This window comes from Oryza brachyantha, chromosome 9, assembly GCF_000231095.2.
Source record: "Oryza brachyantha chromosome 9, ObraRS2, whole genome shotgun sequence".
NCBI classification, from domain to species: Eukaryota; Viridiplantae; Streptophyta; class Magnoliopsida; order Poales; family Poaceae; genus Oryza; species Oryza brachyantha.
Genome location: NC_023171.2, coordinates 7,171,152 through 7,193,942, shown reverse-complemented (window position 1 = coordinate 7,193,942; position 22,791 = coordinate 7,171,152). Strand labels below are relative to the sequence as shown.

Sequence of the window (22,791 nt, the reverse complement as noted above, 5' to 3'; positions counted from 1 at the left end):
TTTAGTTGCATGTTCATTACATGTGTTATTTTGCTATTTTGATAGTTATTTAGAGTATGAACGATAAAGCTGGCTACTATAAAATTAAAAAACTATGTACAAAAATAAACTTCTATGTAGATAAATTTTATAAAAAATATACCGTTTACCAGTTCAAAAAGCCTGCACATAAAAGTCAATGAATAATCCGACACAAAATAATGTCATCATAGTGCCATATTTATTAAATAAGATGTACCATTTTGTGGTTGTTACTTTGACCATTTATACCATTAACAACTATTAGACAAAATAATATATCATCTTTCATCTTCATCCGGCAGATGACACAACTATCGTGCAAAAATGATGCGGTTTGTGCGATAGAATAATTTTTGTGAAAGGGTTTTTCATCCAAAACGGTTCGTTTTGTTTCATACGATTTGTTCTAATATGATATGCCATGGAATTACTGACTTCAAAATATACCAATAACGGTTCATAACTATATATGAGGTAAATTATACTTATGAAACTACTATATCCATGATAAAATATAACAAAACATCACATAGACCACGACCGTTGTATAGAACTAATTTCTCAGAATCTGACCGACCAAATTAAATAAAATGGTTTCTATGGAGGAGGAATACATGCATCGAACCTTGTATATCAATTTAAATCGAATAATTCAACTTCAAAACATTCTCCCCTATATACTGCTATTATTTGGAGAGAGAGCCTTCGAATGAAAATGACATGGGTTGGCCTTGGAATAGCAGTTTAAGTGACTGTGCATTCATCATATGCATTCAGTTAATATGTTAATATGACTGCCTACTACAAAACACTTACGGTAAGTAATACGACCGCCAACGTTGAGTATTGCTTCATCGCAGATGGTTAGAGGTTAAGTAGCCTGCCTATGATAAGTGTTTTTTGTAAGCGGGCATATACACTCTCCCTTTGGTAACTATGATCACCTGGGATAACCGTTTCTGTAGTAGTGAAATGTGGTACTTTTTTAAGGATATTAAAATTGCTTATCTAAACATAATAATCATGCAGACGGCATAAACTAACAGCAAAACATATTAAATTCTAGGATGGATGTGGAGCTTGTTTCCTAGAGAAAACTAGTGAAGAAGAATATATTCCAATGAGAAGCTTTCTGACCGATGCATCTGATCTGACTAGCATTCCTCATTTGTTTAAATTCTACTCCAACTCGCAAAGTTGTTAGAAAATCTTGCATCATGGAATCATGCATCATATGGTGGACTTGGAACGTTTGTGTCCAGTTATTTTTTTTTCTGGAAGACAACGCATATGTCTACAAAATAAAACACTCTTTACAAGTGGTTGTTTAACATGAAATCCAGTATCTATTTGTTTCATTGTCAACACGACTAGTGTCTATATATGTTTTTTTTGACAGTGTCATTAATTATATGTGTTTACGTTGCTATTATTACACAACAATATATATAAAAGAACAGTTATTGCTGAAGTTACATCACCGTACGTTGCGGGACAAAAAGTCATGGCTAAACGGCCATTGCCGGACACAAGAAACGGTGATGCACGCAGAGCCTGATCGATGGAGAGAAAAATATTCATATCAGTTGCACGGAGGGTGGCGTACGTACGTGTAGCATGAGGCGATCTCCCCAATATATGGGGGTGCAGCTAGTCACTGGCATTCGGAAGTCACACGGTCACTGGCCTGGTCGTGGTTGTCAGTAGTGTCGATGGCGCTTTCGGTTTTCATATCTCTACTCGTGCTAGAAGCAGCGGTTTCTGCCGTCGGCCAGCCAGGTCTCTCTAATCTCTTCCCTCCTTTTCCAGTCATGCTGCGTCGATGCTACAGAAAAATTCTCTGTCTAATTTCTACGTTGGCTATTAATTTCTCAGACGATATATATAATGACTCTGTTGGAGACAAATTGCACTCAGCTCATATAGCTTCGATCTATCTCCCTAGTATATATCATGCAAATACAAGTAAAAATAAAAGAGAGAAATAACACAAAAGCACACAGATGGGACTAGCTACATGTTGCTTTCTGGGCAACCAGGCCACTCTTGTTTTCATTCATATTTCTGCTTATATATACAATATTGTACACATGCCACACAAACTCAACACATGCACTACTTATTCTCTAGGCACATTGTCCCTAACAGATATATACTCTATTCCATCATCCATCCTAAAAATAGAGCATATGGAGGAGAAATTTTCTCAAGCAAAAACTTCATCACACCCTTAGAAAATAGAGCATCTACGTATTGGAAAGCTATAGAAACTCTAAATATCTCAACATCTAATGACAAGAGGAGAGAGGAAGAATAACATTAGAGGAGTTAGTTTTAAATATTAACAAAATATATATAGATGATAGTAATTTGGATGTTCTGTTGGAGTGATAATTGATATGATGAGGTAAATATATTTTAGATGGACATCCAAATAACAAATTTATTCGGGCTGTTGACAATGCTCTCCATCATGCACCGCATGGATATGCATGCAGTTCATCAAACATTAAGCCTCAACAACTTAACTAAAAATATATACACGCCTATGGATAATAAATATAATAGCTCATCTTCATGTTGCAGTGACAAATTGTTAACTACGTGGCTTACTCTTGCAAACACATACACATACCCATTAGGACCCCCTAGCCATCTCTCTGTGGAAAACTCATGTAGTTAGATAGTAATCGCTACTTGCCTCAATAAAAAAAAAAGATAGTAATCGCTACTAGCTAACCATATATGCATTTACCCATAAGGCGCAGCAGCTACTTAAGTGAAGATTATATCTAACAGCCTCAATTTCTTTTTTATAGAACATAAATTCGGTAAATTTTACAAAAGGATTTCTGTGGTCATGTTTATCATAAAGTATATTTTAACATCTGTAAACTAATTTGGTATAAAAATACTCCCTTACAAAATACTCCCTTCATTTTTCAAGATGACGCCATTGACTTTAACGTTTCGGTTTGACCATTCGTCTTATTCAAAATAATATGTAATTATTAATTATTTTATTATAATTTGATTTATTATTATAGAAACTTTAAGTATGACTTATAATTTTATATATTTGGATAAAATCTTTGAATAAGACAAACGGTCAAATATAGATTCGAAAGTCAATAGCCACATATAGAAAAAAATAGAGGGAGCATAAAAAATTTTAGGTTCTCATTTTTTTCTATTTGTTGGTCATCACGAGTTTACATGTACCTTTTCTTTCCCTAGATATTGGAGTTGAGAATTGAGATGATCCTAAAATTTCGAATCAGGTTATTTGATTGTACTCCGTACCTTTGATTAGCGTTATTTCTTCTGTGAAACAGGTTTCATAAGCATCGATTGCGGGCTCGAGGGAGAAGACAACTACATGGACAGTCCCACCGGTATCAACTATGTCTCCGACGGCGTCTACGTCGAAACCGGGGAGAACCACAAGGTGACCGCCGTGTACCGCAACTTTTGGGGCCAAAGTTACCGTACTCTCAAGACGGTGAGGAGCTTCCCGTCCGGTGGGCGGAACTGCTACACGCTGCCCACCGACACCGGGGAAGAATACCTGGTCCGGCTGGAGTTCCTGTATGGCAACTACGACGGCAAAGACAGCTCGTTGCTGAAGTTCAACATCACCCTTGGGGTAAACGACTGGGAGACAGTGGACATACACAGCACCGATCCATATTCCAACGAAGGTTACACCATGCACGAGGCGGTGTTCGTGGCGTGGGCAAGCTACACGATGGTGTGCCTGGTGGACATCGGCCAGGGCACACCGTTTGTGTCCACGGTGGAGCTGAGGCAGCTGGGAAGCATGCACTACCCTATGATCATGGGCAACCAGCCCATCTCCATGTACCAACGGATGAACTTGGGAGCATTGGTTTACGGCATTATAAGGTACTCCCATCGTATTTAATGCATGACATGTAAAAAGTATATCTACCATGAAGAACGTGTGGTGACACAAATACAGTAGGTAAAGCATTTATTTTAGTAGGTCGAGCATATCAAGAGTCTCATAGGGCCCTTCAAAAAGACCCGCTTTATTGCGACTCAGGTGTTGCCTCCGCAGGAGGAGGTGTCAGGGTGGCCCGACCCGTCCCTGCTGTGGGTGGCCTAACTCACCCATTGCTTGGCCCATCCTATCCTTTGGTTAAGGGTGGGTCAGCCTACCCTTTGGATGGCCTTGCCCACCAATCAATTAAAGGTGGGTCAAACCCTTTGAAGGGTGGGTGACCCCCTGATACACTAGTGTGTGGACCCTAATTCCCATAACAATGACCGTAGACCCTAGCCTTTTCCGTGAACTTCCTCCTCCTGGTGGAGGTCGGCATGAATGCCTAACGATATTGGTGAAGTGATGCACAAGAATCATGATGACTCGAGGGCTCCACCAAGAATTGAATCGGCCCTACTAAGGAACCATCCGATTCATTAGGCTCTTTCAAAGCGTAAAGCCCATGGGTCTGTGGTCAGCGTGATAGGTTAGGCCAGGCACTGCAACTCATAGCCGGGGGCTAAGCTATGCCTAGCTACGAGGTGAGCTCAAGCCCCCAGGTTATCAACAGCCCCTGAGGAACTATTTGTGCACACATGCACACTATCTTTTGGCACAAAAGCATAGTCCGCTCTACAATGCATCGTTCCTTGCATTCAGGCATTGCACACGAGAAAGATATTTGAAGTTTTATATAATATGTTCTAAAATCGTTTGAACCTACTCTACCTCTTACTGGCCCCTTGAATGGTCATCACCTGCGTTTTCTGAGAAATTAGGTAGGTTCAGGGTGTAGAGACCTAAGGTGCATGCTTGGTGAGATGGGCTGGGTCGAGTGCCACAACTCATCACTAGGAGTTAATCTAGGAATCGCTGTGAGGCGGTTTGAGGCCCTTGGGTATTGGCGACGGTAGAGGTGCTGTTCGCAAACACATACTATCCCTTGGTTCAGTGGTCAAGCCGTCCCTAAAGCTTTTGTTGACTTAGAAAAACTCAAACAATTCACAAATAAGGCTGAGCGCTTGGATATTAGTCATGACACAATATATGGAATATGCATCTAAGTAGAATTATTGGAAAGCTATACTTACTAGTGTTGAGGTTATGTACCGTGTAGGAGTCGAGATGACAACGAGATCAAAAAGGTTGTGAACCCCGTGACCACCTAAATGTGTCCCATTACCTGGCGCACCAACTATTGGAGGATTTGTCCTTGAGCAAGGAGGTCGGGTGGATCCTCTTTTTGTGTTCGGCCCATGGAGTGCAGTCGAAACCACGAGCTGCAAACGTAACGCAGGTGTAGAAATGGCTGAAAGGGAGGATCCATGGAAAAATCCCATGAACAAAACGATTTATACATGTAAAAGCCACGCTAAGGCATAATACCATATTTCTGTGGTCTTTGCGTGATTTTTGGAGAATATATGTAGGAGGAAGCTCCAACTGGAGCTCCCCTTAGTTTTTTTTGGTTCATGCTTGTTTTCTATCTGGCTCTCTCTAGTCTTCAGCCTGTTCCCCCTTTATCTTTGTAGGCATGGGCTTCTTTGTATATTATTAAGAGGAAACCACATTGCCATAGATAGAATGACTATAGTATCTTAACTAACGTGAGGAGAAAATCTTCTTGATGGGATTGATAGTACTAGGTAGGGTGTCCCTTTCTACCTAGAGATCTCATGAGTTTGTCCCATTATCTTCAATGCTTGTTATTGAGAAATAAGTGTCAAACACCATATGTGTCTGACATGAAGAACATCTAGCATAAATATGGTAGTTGTACCATTAATTTTTGTAATTGGAGCATGTTAGACATCACATAGGACGCTCCAAAAAGACCCCTTTTATTGAGAACCGGGTTCTACCTCCACTAGGAGGTCACAGTGGCCCAACACCTTCCTCCTAAGGGTTGCCTAACCCGACCCTTCGGCTAACCCGACCCTTCAGCTAGCCCGACCCACCCTTCATGTAATGGTGGGTTGACCCCTCCCAAGGATGGGCGAGCCTAGGTCCTTATGCACCATGAGCCACTAATGTGGGCACCCTGGCTCCAATAAAAATGACAATGCTACATCAATTAGGATATCTTGTGACTAAAGGGATCATAGATCGTTAGCAGTCTAGAGGTGCATAGCAACAGAAGTAGAGTCGGGGTAGCTCAACCCGACGAAGCGCACGTCGATGTCGAAGAAGTATGTGTGATCATCTCCTCCTAGCTCGCACTCCCTCATTAAGCAATATTGCTACGCAGTAGTGCCTTTGCTGGTATCCACATGCGTGGCTAGGGTTTTGCTTGCGGGGGATATGCTGCTAGGGTATAGTCTTTTTAGGTGTTGTATTTGTTACAAAGCTCCTCGTCCCAATATATATAGAAAGAGTTCCTAACTAAGCTCAAAGGCCTATTAGAAATCCAATTTTGATCCTTATCTGATTTGTGCACCTATCAGATCTCGACTCAACTTTCTATTCTAGCATATTAAGTGCACGGTTTAGTAGACTCATGCATACTCGGCTACAACCTGAAAACATCTTTTTGGTTCATGTGTCAATAGTGGTCTTTAGCAAGTATACATAAAGATCACATTGGCTAAACATTTAGTGTGTGAATGCTCGAGTCCCTTTACTAGATAATATCTTTTTAAGAACAAGACGAGGAATGTGTCATCCTTTAAATAACTTAATCATTCTGTTGATCATTTAATAGATTATTTTTCATGTGATTAACTCCTCAATCACTCAACATGGCCATTCACTTCCGTAATTTATTATATCAAAGGGTCCACGAGATATCTCTCACATAAACCATGATCATCTAAATCTCACTGTTTCATAACAAACCCCTCGGTGCAATGTTTGGTAGTCCCTAAGTTGGTCACTACAAATGTTAGAACCACGATGATCTCAAGTCTAAGGAATCAACATCATCACTACTCGAGACTAGCTAAAGGCACATAGTAATCCTTATAGTGCCTCACATGGGTCTGTCCAGCAACATGTTCTCCCACATGTGTCCATGTTATTGATTTGATATTTCCATACCATGATCCATGAGACATGATCATTAACCAATACATATGTTAATCATATTATCATATTTGTTCCATATATGGTATGGTTAAGACCATTTAGAATAGTAACATAATATATAAAGAGTCTCATGAATGAGTCAAATACTTATTGACCAATAAGTAAGTTACCTTTTTCATGTAATGGTATTAATAATATCCACAAACACTATATGTGATGATTGTCTCTAGGACATATCGCTAACAATCTCACATTTGCACTAGATGCAATCAGGTTGTATGCAATACTCATTGTAAAAAACAGTGTAATTAACTGAGTGATATATATATTTTTTGAATCTGAACTTGTTACGTGGTGCGGTGGTTTGAATGATTTTTTTGCTAGCCCACCTACAAAAAAGCTGCGTATCTGTGACAAAAAAATCACGTGTCAGAACAATGTGTATTCATGTGTCACAACTATAATTATCCAAACCTGTTTATCTACGTGTCAAATCCCTCTAGGTCCACATGACACATAATCATTCAACCATGTGGCATTGTCACACATTGCCACATGGCTCAATCATACATGAACACGTAGTTCAGTCGTATTGTGCCACGTGTCTTTCACGTGGCTTGCCACATCACTTGCACGTGGCAGTTATTGGCCAGTTGTAGAGCAATTCTATGACGTTGCCAAGAAAATTCTAAGACAAACAGGGTTCGTCATAGAATAAGAGGTTCTATGACGAAACACACTATTTCGTCATAAGGAAACTTCTGTGACGCGACTTCTACGACGGAATGAATTTCATCATAAAAATTCGTCACAGAAGTATATTAATGACGAATTTTGTATCTTCATGAAGATAAAGAAATGTCATGGATATTACATTCTCCACTAGTGTATGTGCCTCATGCTTCAACTGAGGTAATGGCCTCGTTAATGAATTTGAAATTTTTGAGTCCATGTGCACCTTGCATACCTTGACCCGTGGCTCCTTTGCTTACGCAATGTACCTCCTATTATCATAGTAAAGATCCACCGGACTGAAAGCACTTCAAAAGCTATAATATAGTCGGTTTATTTTGTTGAATTAGCAAATGTACCTTGCTTAGAACTCTTCTATCTCAACGTTCTAGAATTTAGGTAAACCACAAACTCATCTCATGCTCCTGTGGGTCGAACCCAAAGAGGGTCCCCATTATCCCCCGCTAATGCATTTTGCCGTCCAACACCAATATTTATCTTTGATGAATGGGCTCATGTACCAAATGGGATCCTCTGTGCACTGTAGAGAGGATCCTGACTCGTCATGTACCCACCCCTAGCTCCACCAATTCCTCTGGTGCTCTACAAAGTGTACTGTCACTAACGTAACTGTTTTAGTTTAATTATATTCATCTTTCTTATTTCTCTCTATCTTAAAAGCTCTTACATTAATCCCAAAAATATTAATAACTATAAATTCCAATTTTAGAGTTTTTTGCTTTTAACATTAATCATACAACACGTGTTTTAGCATTAAATTTATGGCCGACATGATCGTTACAAATATGTAGATATATTAAAATAAGTAAATTCCTAGCTGAGTTCGATTTTGACTCTAAACTGTAGTTCTTTCGTGACTTAGAAATATAAAAAATTGGAGTTAATATGTAGAGAGTTGTACATAATCATAAGATTATTTTTGATGATATAATTATAATTCCAATGTGCAGAATTAATAAAATCAATATTTAGGTAATAAATATTGAGTTGTGCTTGTAATTTCAATAATAGTAAATTCAAAATTCTACATTAATACATGTTAGCCCACCCCCTTCTACCAACACCACCCCCAACAAAGCTGGTGAAGTTAAAAAATAACTGACAGATACAAATGTTTGAGTTAAAAAATAACTTATATATACGTGAGGTTGTTTACTACGGTACACCGTGGAGTTAATTTAACTGATGATAACGTGAAGAAAATCTGTGCATTTACTGGTTGAGGAGTTAAAAATGAACTGATGACCCCATTGATTTTAGTCCACATGAAGATTTATGGAGTTAAAAATTAACTAATGACAATGCATGTAGCATGGTGTTGCGTGTTGAGTCAAAAATTAACTTAAAAGTGACTACCCACTTATTGAACAATGTGTTGTTGGTTGTTTAGTTAAAAATTAACTCGCGATCACTAGCTTGTATTCCTTATTCAGTAAGTTAAAATTTAACTTAAAAGAGTCAATACTTAACTCACTTTATTCAGGGAACCCGCAAGTAATTCAAATACTTAAAATTTAACTGCATCTTGTATAAGCGGGGTGGCTGCTCTATTGGTGGGTGGTGTGGGGCCTAGGTTGGTTAGGGTGTGTCACGCGCTGTGTATTACGTAACGATCAGAGCGCTAATACATATATATATATATGGGGGAAAATTAAATGCTATATTGTGCCCAATTAATAAACACTCGGTTGATATTGGTTGTTTCAAATATGTAGCACCTACATGTGCATATGTTTAAGCGTATTTTGTTTCTAATATGGGGGGGGGGTAGCATTTTAATACTTGTAATTTGATATCTATATGCAGGTATCCTGATGATCAGTATGATCGGTACTGGTTCGCACAGCAAACAGCGGATGTTGTGAAACAGGATAATATTTCCACCCAATCAACCATAGATCCAGGCGACTTGTTTGTAGTGCCCTCAGCGGTTCTCCAGACGGCCTTTGTGCCTGCGGGCAACGATACGAAACTGGTATATCCGATGCCAGACGAAGTGTTGCTCCGCGACCACTTTATAATCCTTCACTTCGCCGACTTCCAGAACAGGTCGTCTCGCGAATTCACCGTTTACGTCGACAGCGGCGCGCAAATCGGCCCGTTCAGTGCACCATACCAGAAGGGTTTCTCCGTCACCACGAATTGGTCCAGCAACACTGAAGGCGGCGGCAACTTCACGCTTGCTGCCACTGCCAGGTAAGATTAGCCGTGGATCGATCCGCAGATATTTTTGGACTGACTTTAGTTCAACCTAGTTTATTTTGTTAACCGTATATTATTCACAGACCAACTCATACCGATCTTTACTGCCAGGTCTACTCTACCCCCAATCCTCAATGCTTACGAGGTCTACCGTCGCATCTCTCATGATAATCCGACGACGTTCTCCGAAGACTGTAAGCTATCACGCTCTCTCTACCATAGTAAACGAAGAATATGCCTTCTTATGTATTATATTACATGCTACACAACATGCATAACTAAACGGAACAAACATACTACTGGAGACGCAGCTGGCAGCACCACGGCAGTGTTCTCCAATAACAAAGCTCTAGCTGGAGCCCATGATTCTACTATTGTCGGTGATATGGATATGGCACTGGTATAGAACCTTTCATCCGTAACGGGCTCTAACATGTTTGGAATTAGTGGACCATCACGGATGAGCCATCTGTGACAGGCCAAAAAATCGTCCGATTTAGATATGGTCGCACATCCATGTTAGATGGACAAAAAACTCAGACCCGTCACGGATGACACCTATCAGTGACAGGCCGTAGTTTAAACCCGATTGAGATAACATTACATATCTCAATCGGGCACCAAGTTAGCGCCTGCCACGGATGACTCTTATCTTGACGGGTCTAGATTATAGCCCGTCACGGATGACTCTCATCTCTGACGAGCCATAATTATGGCTCATCATGGATGACCCTCATCACTGACGGACCTAAATCATGACCCGTCACGGATGACTATTTTAAAATATGACAACATCAAACAATATTTTTAAATACCAAATGATTTTAAATAGAAAAATTATCAACAACAAAGTCGTATAACTTACAAAGATTTACAACTTTTATTTAGGTCATTTTTCTATATAACGTTTTTTGAATAATTTGAATATGAAAATATGACAACTTCAAAATAATATTTTCAAATATTAAATGATTTCAACTAAAAAGTCATCAACAACAAAGTTTTATAGCTCATCAAGACCTATAACTTTTATCTTGGTCATTTTCTATATAACTTTTTTTAAATAGTTTGAATTTGAATTTAAAAATATGTCAACTTCAAACAACATTTTCAAATACTAAACGATATCAATTAAAAAGCCATCAATAATAAAATTGTATAACTCATCAAGATCTATAACTTTTATGTTTGTTATTTATTCATCCGACAAAGTGTTATTAACATTGTTCACAAAATTGACATATATGTGTTATAGTCTATAAACCAAATAAGAGATATGTGAATTTTGTGAACAATGTTACTATCACTTTGTCAGATGAAGAAATGACTGAAATAAAAGTTATAGATCTTGATGAGTTATACATCTTTGTTGTTGATGACTTTTTCAGTTGAAATCATTTAGTACTTCAAATTGTTGTTTGAAGTTGTCATATTTTCCAAATTCAAATTCAAACGGTTCAAAAACATAATCTAGTGCCTCAACGACCAGTCTCAAGGAGAAAAATTTCATAATCTGTGAGTAAGAACACAATGAAAAAAGTACTGACAATTCGAAATAAGGAATAAAGGTCCTTACTAAGACTTGTTGTGTGTTTTTGGCCAGTAGAGAAGAAATGACGGGTTTTCTCACTTTTTATAAGACTGAATACTGCCATGTTTTGACGAAGAAAGAATGCGTGTTAGGCGGTTTGGAGGACATCGGACATGCAATTGTTGTTGCGGACTCGTTCAGCTGACTGCATCAACCATGAAGTGTGGCCAAGCAAGTGCCAATATCCACAAGAAAGCAGTATGGGTTCAGTTCATAAAATCCCCAAATTAATCGAAACCCTAATTTCGGGTATTAAAATCCCCAAATTATTCGACATCCTAATTTCATGTTTCCCCAAATCAAGAACCCCAAGTATCAATTGTGTTGAAACACACTAAATGAAATCCCAAATTGAATGCACAAAAGATTATCTTCGAGGAGGCGGTAGTGGTGAGACGTGCGGCGCCGGCAGCGACACATGCGGCGCTGGCAAGTTAGAGACGTCTGGCGAGGATGAGTGCCGACGGCGGCGAGAGCGAGATGTCCGGCGAGGGGGGTGAGACGTCCGGGTAGGGGGCGGCGGTGTGGGGTACAGCGACAGTGGCGAGAAGTGTCGTGACGCAGCAGTGTGAGAGAGGCGGAGAGAAAAATGTGACTCATTTTTTTTATTTTTTCATGAGGGCGATTTTTTTAAGAGACGTGCGACGTTTTATCTTCCTGTGTGATGTACCTAGGGGAGGATAGACAAAGTACGAATGAAACTGCGCTTTTAAAGCAGTAAAGAAGTATATGCTGGTTTTGATTTGTTACACCAACAAGCTTAAATTCAATTTTCTTATTTTAACAATACTTATTGCTAAGTTTTCGTACTAACAGTCTTTAATCCTTTTCTTAAATATCATCGAGCAATTAAAATTTCTCTATTTATTTCCAAATGCTAGTTGATGCTATTATGGCTATAAAATATGAGTATGGAATAAGGAAGAACTGGATGGGTGATCCATGTTTCCCACCTGAATTTCTGTGGAGTGGTGTGGAATGCAGCAATCCCAGAGACAAAACTATGAGGATAATATCTCTGTGAGTACTATTGGTAACAGTTGCACGGATTAGCATTAATTGTTACATATGATTGGTATATATATTTGTCTTCATGTTGTATTAATTACATCATATTCCTATGCAGCGATCTCTCGAACAGCGGATTGCATGGGTCGATATCCAACAAGTTTATATTGCTTACTGCCCTCAAGTATTTGTAAGTATACCTCAAATTTTCTCAGCCTTGGATTAACTCTCGTCTGAAAAATTGTCATCAATGGCGGATCATCATAAGCCAATTAACATGACTGTAAAATGTTAAGTGGTTGCAGCTTTCCATTCACAAAATGGTACTTCCTGTCACAAATATTTAATATTTGGACAAGAACTTATCAAACATTCGAATCTTTGACGATCAATAATTTTTGTAGTACTCGATTTAATTTATAATAAAGAATAATATGTGCAGATTTGGTTTGAAAGTTACGTTCATAATATCTTAAAATCATTAGATTTTATAAAGTTATGATAATATAAAATTGTAGTCAAAGTCACAGATCATCGATATTGAAAAAGTCAATCATCATATATTTTGCACATGAGGGAGTACAAACCAGGGTATGCTAGTTAAGGGTAATGATTACTAGAGGCTTATTGCATTGTAAGTTAGATTCTTACTAGACTTGCAACATGTGCTAAAGAACCTGACCATCAAGGAAACACGATACTTTGGACACAAAAAATCAATACAAGGGAAATATTTTTGACATGGCTTTGATGCAAAATTTTCAGTAATGTCGCCGAAGGCGTAAGAGATCTGTTTGGATCTAGTGTAGGTCCTAAATCTCGAAGTTCCAGTCATGCCTGGAAAAAAATACAATTTTACAAAATGCTAAGTGTGTTAACCCTCGTCCCAGGATGGCGAGGTACATAAAAACATAGCTGGTTATTATAAGTCAAACTTTGCGGAAGCGTAAATAACTTAAAATCGATGACCTTAGGCCCTTACAACCAAATATACTAAACAACGGTAGCCACAAGCACTTGACAGCGGAACGAACTAGAAACGAAAGCCTTCACCTATTTCTGGTCCAACTTTTAAGGATTTTTGGGAGCAACAATGATTACAAACTACAATATTCGACAAGTCAATTGAAAAATGATATAAATGCATAAGGGAACAAAGGCAAGGCATATATGGTTTACATTTTTGCGTAAAGCTAAGTTTGCCATATTTTAGTATTTTAAAGCCGTTTATAAAACCAGTCTTATGTCTAATTAAGCAGTCTTGTCATTGCAAGCCTTAAACCTATGGTTAATGACTTGTCTCTAAGTTGGGTACATTGCTAAGCTTGCCCATAACCAAGAGTGTGGTTATTCGAATAGTTTTTAAATTTGATCAGTGGTGCACATCTTTTCGTACAAGACACAACAAATCAACACATGTTACCACACGTCGAACACCATCACGGTACCCGGATAAAAGTTATGAGAAGACCTTTCAAGCATGTCATCCCAAAACAAAAGATCCAGTGAGGTTTCACACCCCACCGATTCCTAACAATTTAACCATTGCCAGATCCCCAGGGACGAGACATGCCCCCTCTTACACCGAGTCAGAATTAGCTGACCCTGGCCCCAGACTCATCGTACCAGTGACCTATGTTTTGAGATGATCTATCTTGATCAATCTGTTCAAAGGATGATTGACTTAGCTTGATCGCTTGAAAGCTCTTCCTCTTCCACGGCTACAAAGAGAGGGTCTTCCAGAATAACGGAATCTACACGGACAACGTCAAAAGGAAGTAAAAACGGCTAAGGCAACAGTAAAATTAAAAACCAAATAATACAAAAATGGATGCTTTTATTTGTTAGAGGGCATTAGTGATTTCACCATATCCTATTCCGAGTTCAAACATCGAAGAAAAAGACTATTTAAATTTTATATGTTGTTCAAGTGAACATTTTGCAAATTCGTTAATTAGATTTTAGACCAGAAATAATTGATAATGAGTGAAAGGCAAACCAAAGGAAGGAATGGCAGCTATAACAGCGACCAACATGGGAGATCAGTCCTCGGTTTACCACTAAAATGACGACGCTAGATGGCATGACGGGTCCCCAGGGAAAGTCATTGTTCCACCGAATGGACGGTTGGCCGGTCTTCTCCTCGGTGCCACGAACTCAACGCCATAGACTCCATCCTCCGAAGCCGTCTAGAGCAGTGGCAAAAGCCCGCTGAAGTGGTGTGGCGGACCCAGGAGAGCTCGAGAGCTCGAACTGGGGCTACAAAATGGAAGAGGAAGACGAGAGAGTTCCATTTTATAGGGTCCTGGGAGGTAGAAGGTCGCCGGGGAGGTGAAATGCCTGCGAGTTTCTTCACTGCCTCCATCAATGGCTGACCGGAAAACAGGTGATTAAAGTCGCATTTGAGTGGATAATTATGGGGGAAAAGGAGAGGAAGGGATGGGAACTTCATTCCCCTAATTAATTTGATGAAACCAGTAGCCGAGGAGATGAATCGGAGGGCCGGTGCTACTAGTGTTCACTGCCTCACTGGAGAGAGAGAGAGAGAGGAACAGGCGGTACCGGTTGGAGGAAGACGAAGACGCACGCACGTGTGCGTGCATGCCCCCATGGGCTAGCTCGGCCGGTTGCCGTTGGTAGTGGCGGAGTGGGCCGCGAAGGGAAGGATGGGCCTTGGACGGTGGAGGCCTAACCCGAGGGGGAAGGAGACCGGGTTGGCCGGCTATCGAGGAGGGAGATGAGGACTTGGGCCAACTTTCAGCCCAAGTTGAGAGAGATTTAAATTAATTTCGCTTTTTTAGAAATTCTTTTAATGGTTTTTGTTGGAATAAAATTACCTATAATGCTCTAAAAATTCTAGAAAAACTTACTTACATAACTTGAGGCATGGGAAATTTATTAAAAATAGTCACAAGCCAATTTGACTTCAATCTTGTATTTATTTGTTGGAGGCTCTTTCCATCTTTTAAAATTTCTCAAAATTCAGATTAAACAATGTGATTTTAGGGTGCTACAGTTCCATGTATGCCTATCAATTTGACCTAGATATTAACAAGTAGGATATGATTAATTCGATTAAACCAAGAAGCCAATCAACCAACTGGCCAATGGGAGCTGCTAAGAGCAACCGATTGGCCAAGAAGCACTTTAATAGGACAATCGGCTATATATCATGAATATGAGAGCAATAAGGACATGAGAACTTGCAAAGATCATTGGCTACGAGCCTACAACCAACTATAAACTAGCTAAGATAGATAAAATATATAATCTAGCTTATTAAGAATAATAATAATAAGTCGGACTAAACTGAGACCGTACAAAATTATAAACTGAGACCGTACAAGATTATGATTAATAAGGATAGATCAAACACTTTAATAGATCAAAATCAACTTGAATTAATGAAACAATGGTCATATGATATGACCGAACAATAGTGTCAATCTGCCAAAACAACCAATTTTGTTTATTAAGAATAGTCTTGATAGAATAGACCTAATTTATAAAGTATAGACTATGCTTAATGATAGATTAAAAGGTTAGCATATCCACACCAGATATCAATATAATAACCGGTAACTTTTTTATACGGTAACGAGATAACTCATCGACTAAAACTCACATGAAACAATTGACATGGTTTTATCAACTTAATATAAATAATTTGATAACCGTAATCTAATAGATCTGACCTAACAAAGGTTGTACGAACTTGGATAGCAAACAGCAAAACATTAAGCCAATATAACTTACACAGTGTGGATGATTAAAACAATTCAAGCGACAAAAGTATCTTAAATTGAGCCTGTACGATAACTGCCGACAATACAAGATTGATTAGGAAATTGGACTTAACCAATAAAGTTTCAATCTAGCCGATATACTAGGTGATTAGAACTTTGTCAAATTGCTAAAGATCAAAGCTGATATAGCCTAGCTGCAAGCTCCCTCCTACAAAAACTACTACTAACGGTGGCGATGAGCGGAAGGTTGTGTGTGTTAAAACATTGTTGTTTAGGGCCCTGGGTGTACACTTGTACACCCTCGGATTCTTATGCTACTCTGATATGGTTGCAGGCAACTGATCAGTAGTGATTCCTAAAAAAAAAAGAGGAAAAATTAATCTGTATAGGGAATGGAAAATTTCCTACATGTCTAAAGTTTACCTTATCCTTTGTATATCCCTGAGTTTTTATTTTGATCCCATATGTACTATTTTCATATATGCTACGTACTCGATAAATTTCCCTGTGAAAAAGTTAATTTATAGTTATACTAAAATACCATTTAATTCCAAACTTGAAAAATAAAACTTAAACTTAATGTTTTTAAAATGTTATGATTAAATCTACACATCAGTTTCACCATAAAATTGAGAACTTAAATTATATCCTATTTAGGTTTAAATTTTTGGGAACTTAAACTACACATTAGGGTATGAAATTCATCAAATTTGATTTGAAATTTATTTAAAGATTTTAAATAGGTTTATTAGTTTGTGATGAAATAATTCCACCCCTTTGTTTTTTTTACAATGAATCCTTTTTCACCGCATATTTGTTGAAAAGTAATTTCTAAATTTGATGTAGAGATTGATTTGTTTACAATAAATATTTCTTAACTGTTCATGAAATTGCATTTTATATTTTAAAAATATTTAGTAATTTATCTCTTATTGTTATTCACAACCCATATAAAATTTACACAAAACATTTGTAGCTTTTAGCAATATACAGAGGACACAAATGTCATTTCTATAATAATTAATGGCGAAACTAATGATGAACTAACTAAATGGGTATAAAAAAAAATCGAAATAAAAACTCAAGGTTATATATAAGAGATCAAGCAAATCACACAAGCGTAGAAGGGAGATTGGGGGGAATTAGAAGGGCATATAGGAAATTGGCCCATAAATATAACAAGGTAAAGCCAGCGGTAATGACAGATACTTTTACTTGCCTCCAAAAAAGAAGTTATGACATCACGCACGATAAGAATAACAACCACATATACTTGTGGAAAATATCATAAGACACACTCGAACAAATATATGACGCAATAGGTAATCCACTTATATGGTGCCAACCCAACTACATGTAAAAAAGAGAAGTTAAATATCGACTAGCTACATCCTATTGTTTACATTTTTATATCTGTAATCTACAAAGGCAATGACTACAAATAAATGCATTTAAAATCAATAGAATAATAGCTACCACTTTCATGCAAAAAAAAACCACATTTTTATTCTTTCATTTAAAATGACATAGTTCTCCCTTGCAAATAAGTTTAATAGTTTATTCATAATTTCTATCCGTACATACTAAAATAACTATATCTGGAGTTCTACTAATCTATATATCATATAATTTTTCCGTCATATATGCCTAACCTATATCTACAATTTTATAGGTCTACGCTTTTGCAGGAAAATCATTTTGACTACCTAATTATAGACATAAGCACTATAAATCTTCATGTGTGAAAAACTACCAATCATAATCACAACGCGGTAATCCTTATCTAGAACAATAGGACAGCAAGCGTCATCTAGTTTTTTTTTTTGTTTCAGTTTGCTTTGTAAAATAAAAATACGTTGGTGGCAATAAATTGTTGGTTCTGCATCTGTTGGTTGTCCTGCAATAAATTGGTATGTCAAACTCGCCAATAAAATTAATTCCCAAATCGATTGGTATAAATTGGTGGAACCCAATAAAGATGCAAACCATGATACAGTTTTGTGTGCTTAATTGAAGTTTTCTATTAGGGCTCTTAGTTTTTTGTCTTTATATATCTCTTCTAAATTGCAAGGGAAGGGTACAACAGCTTGGTTTTTTCTGGTAAAGGTGTCTATGTTGTATATCTATTTTCCCTCGCAGTTTAGATTTAAAAGATATCCTTTTTGAGATATTTGAAATGTTTTACAATAGTAGACAAGCACATAAGCAAAAATATGTTTTGTTGTTGGATGGAAAAATAAAACATAATAGGACAAATCACCGACTAACTCCTCTAATAGGATAAACACCGGAGTCAATTAATGGCCAAGAATAGTCATAAAGGCTTTAGCAAATAATTCTATAGGTATTGCATCAAAACATACTAAAATTAAGACCCATGTATGCAAATCAAAGATATCTGGCAATAATCAATGCTGTAAATTACCATGTTTGTTGTTCCTACAAATCTTTTATTTGATAGATATGTTTGCAGATTGTTACCAAGCTAGGGATATTCATCAATTATTGCTTAAATTGTTTATCACATTCTACAGAAACTTGTCATGCAACCAACTGAATGGGACGATCCCAGACTCGCTCCTCAAAAACAATAGGTCAATTGTTATCAGGTTTGTCTATTTTTGTTAATGTTGATTTCACAAGTAGTATAATATGTATCTGGATTGTGGAATATTGCTCCTTCTGTAATCTGAAGGCATGTTAACACCAAACAATGCTACTTTTCAACCAATTTAAACCCTGGACTAATAGTTTTATGTAATTTTAGCTACGAGTCTGACAGAGATATGTGCAAAAAACCGGTAACTTTGTCCCCGTCAAGCAAGAGAGTAACTACCATAGCTGTTTCAGCAGTGGCTCCAGTGCTGGTAGTGGCCATACTTGTTCTGGCATACTTGATCTGGAGAGCGAAAAGAAAGCATAATGGTGCTTATACTCTACTATTATTATCTGTACTGAGAAATATTGATTATTATTGTTCAATAACTAGATTCAGTATTGTGAATATTGTTGTTTTTCCACCAGTTTCTGCAAATGATCCTTCCATGGTACCGGAACTCATGGGTACTCCAAGACATAGGACAAATCATTGGGACCATCTACAAAAAAACTGAAACTCGCCGATTCACATATGGGGAACTGGAGAAATTTACCGATTACTTCAAACATTTAATTGGGCACGGAGGCTTTGGTCATGTGTACTACGGTTGTCTAGAAGACAGCACTGAGGTTGCTGTCAAGATGCGATCTGAATCATCTTCACATGGCCTTAAGGAGTTCTTTGCTGAGGTGCCAAATATATACAATTACTTTTGCTTTTAAGTAACTAATAATATCGATATTTTCAGTGGCACGTATGTGAATGTAAACTTACTTACATCCACTGCGGTATTTTATATACACTACAAGGTCTAACCTTTTTTGATCTCATTACATAGGTTCAGAACTTGACCACGGTACATCACAGGAATCTTGTTTCTTTTATTGGTTACTGTTGGGAGAAGGATCATTTAGCACTTGTCTATGAGTACATGTCTGGAGGCAACCTTCGTGATTACCTGAGAGGTTTGTCCATTTCAGTCTCTAAGTGTTGAATGTTGTGAAATCTCTGGGAGGATGTTTAAGGACCTACACACAATGTAAACAAAACTAACTAGTTTGGTAGTTGTCTTTCCTTTTTCAACTTAATATTCTACATGCTCTCCCGAAATTAGCCAAGGCAGCTCATGTTGAAACCATGTGATTCTAGGAGAGTGATTCCTTACAGTAAAATAACAATTTCCAAACTACAACTATTACAAGTACCATACGTTTTCCCAAGGATATATACCACAGTTGTACAAGTGAACATATCACTTAATTTATTAATTCAACTTTATTTTCCTAATAAGAAAGAGACTGACCACTGTTTCTTTAGTTGCAATTATACTATTACTCACTGCCTAATTGAGAAGCTTTCGTGGCCGTCGTTCAAACTCACTGAGATGAAATAACTGATCAAGTTCTTAATTTCAGAAAAAAAAGGACAAAGCATATTTAGATATGCCCCTTTATTGGAATATATTAATCCTGTTTATCCAAACATTTTTAGCAGTTTGTTGTAATTGTTCATTATTTCATTCTCAAATAATTGATTAGCACAAAAATAATTGTGAATCGTGTGACTCTTTTAAAATGCATGAAAATAATTGTTTCGTATAATTTTAACATGAAAGTTCATTTCTACTGATTCTGAGGACATGCCAGCACATGAAACAGAAACTCTTTAGGTGTAATGTACATCAGCTCGTTGCTAATCCCTCAAACATATAGAAAATGACAAGAAGCCAACATTACACCGGTTTTTTGGTTTTCACCCCATCTTTTCGCTTATGCTAATGCTTATAAGCCAAATTTTGAATTTTCAACCATAGATTTAGAGTTGATTTTGGGAGGTTTTTTTACTGAAGTTTATTTTTCAGTATTGGCTTTTAGATTGCTAAGAATACGTATATAAAAGTTTTATCTATAAATTATTTTTCATTTGCAAATATGACATTTGCCCTTTTTCGTTTGGCTTTGTTGAATAATGGGAAAGTACAATATTTATGAAATTTCCCACCACATAAATGTGTTCGAGAACTGTGTTTATTGTAATGTGAAGTTGCTTGATCATAGAGTTCTATTCTAACTTTCTATGTGCTAATATATATATGAAGGTGAAACGGGTACCGGTGAAATTTTGAACTGGGCATCACGCATAAGAGTCATGCTTGAAGCTGCACAAGGTATGTCAAAACTGAAAGATAATCAAAATTAAGAAAATGTGGTGTCACCCATCTCTTGTTCTCATTGTAGTTTACATATATGTAGGCCTGGATTATCTACATAAAGGTTGCAACTTGCCAATAATTCATGGGGATGTGAAGACAAGTAACATTCTCTTGGGTCAAAATCTGAAAGCAAAAATAGCGGACTTTGGACTTTCTAGATCCTATCAAAGTGACACCCAAACTCACATATCTGCCCCTGCAGCAGGATCTATGGGCTACATTGACCCTGAGTATGAATCTCGTTGTATATGTATTCATATATGTAATTAATTTTATACCATTTCCGGTTTAATCACTTCAGGGAATCATTATGTTTGTTGATCTTGGACATTTTTAGGTACTACATCACTGGTAGGCTCACCGAGAGCAGTGACATCTATAGCTTCGGTGTAGTTTTACTAGAGGTAATTACCGGTGAACCTCCAATAATACCTGGCAACGGTCACGTTATTCAGCGTGTGAAGCAGAAGATTGTCACTGGTAATATCGGTTTAGTTGTTGATGCATGTCTTCGATGTGACTATAATGTCAACTCCATGTGGAAAGTTCTAGATGTTGCCATGATGTGCATAGCAGATAATGCTACTCAAAGGCCAATGATGGCCACCGTGGTCATGCACCTGAAAGAAGGCCTGGCATTTGAGGAAGGCCATGGGGGCACGGGCGACATGGAAAACCTAGCAAGAGATAACATGTCTTCGATGTCCATGTATGGTCCATCAGCAAGATGAAAGAGATAGTTCATACCTGCCTTTGGGTTGCAGTTGACGGCTGTCCGCTGCAATTAAAAAATTACAACGAGTATGCATATACAATTTGGTATGTTAAGAGAAAATAATCTGTACAGTATGTGTTTATAAACAGGAGCAGCGCGGTTCCTGATTGGTTTGCGTTTTGTTATGCAGTGGTTTTCTTCAATGTGCAACAATAAGATGTTAATGAGCTTCCAAACTCTTCCAGTATTGTTGCCAAAATAATATATATGTACCAAAGATATTGAAATGTTTACACATTTCCTTATTGTTTCCTTTTTATCCAGTTTTCACATACTGATTAGTACTTCTGCACATCATATTTCTGAGTGAAATAATGCGAGTTTGAAAACTTCTCTTTGGGTTGTTTGCCCTCTCCTGAATTTCTTAAATCGGTTTCTAACATTGAAGTTATGTTATTTGAATTTCGCTGCAATTAGATTTTGCTGACTTCAATATTTTTTCACGAAAAATGAACTACTGCCAAAAAAAAAAACTAGGATCACCTCAAGCATGAAGGCCAGGCCATGGCCAATTCAATCCTTGAAAGACTAATTTCACCACAGCGGTAATTCAGCACAGTTCTTGCATGATTGCCCGTGAGTATGTTAGCCGCCGGATGCTAAACTACAGAAGGTGCTGCTTGAGACGATCTAGATTCTGTACAAGAATCTCCTGGACCTTAATTTGTGATTTGGTCTAATTGTTTCCAGGTTGTCATAGAAAGCTCAGCACAATGGCAGTAGGAAATGTCCCAACTCTTAAGATAAGAATTGCATAGTATTTGCAAAGTCAAGGTAAGCAAATCTTTAATTATGCGGGCTTCTTCTTAACTATAATCACGTGATAACACGACATCGTATAAAATACAGTGGAA

General features: G+C 37.7%; 1 pseudogene; it reads left to right on the top strand.

Annotated features, from left to right (window-relative positions):
- The first annotated feature begins 1,733 nt into the window (after positions 1-1,733).
- On the top strand, positions 1,734-21,893 carry LOC102718385 (annotated as a pseudogene).
- Positions 21,894-22,791: the final 898 nt, after the last annotated feature.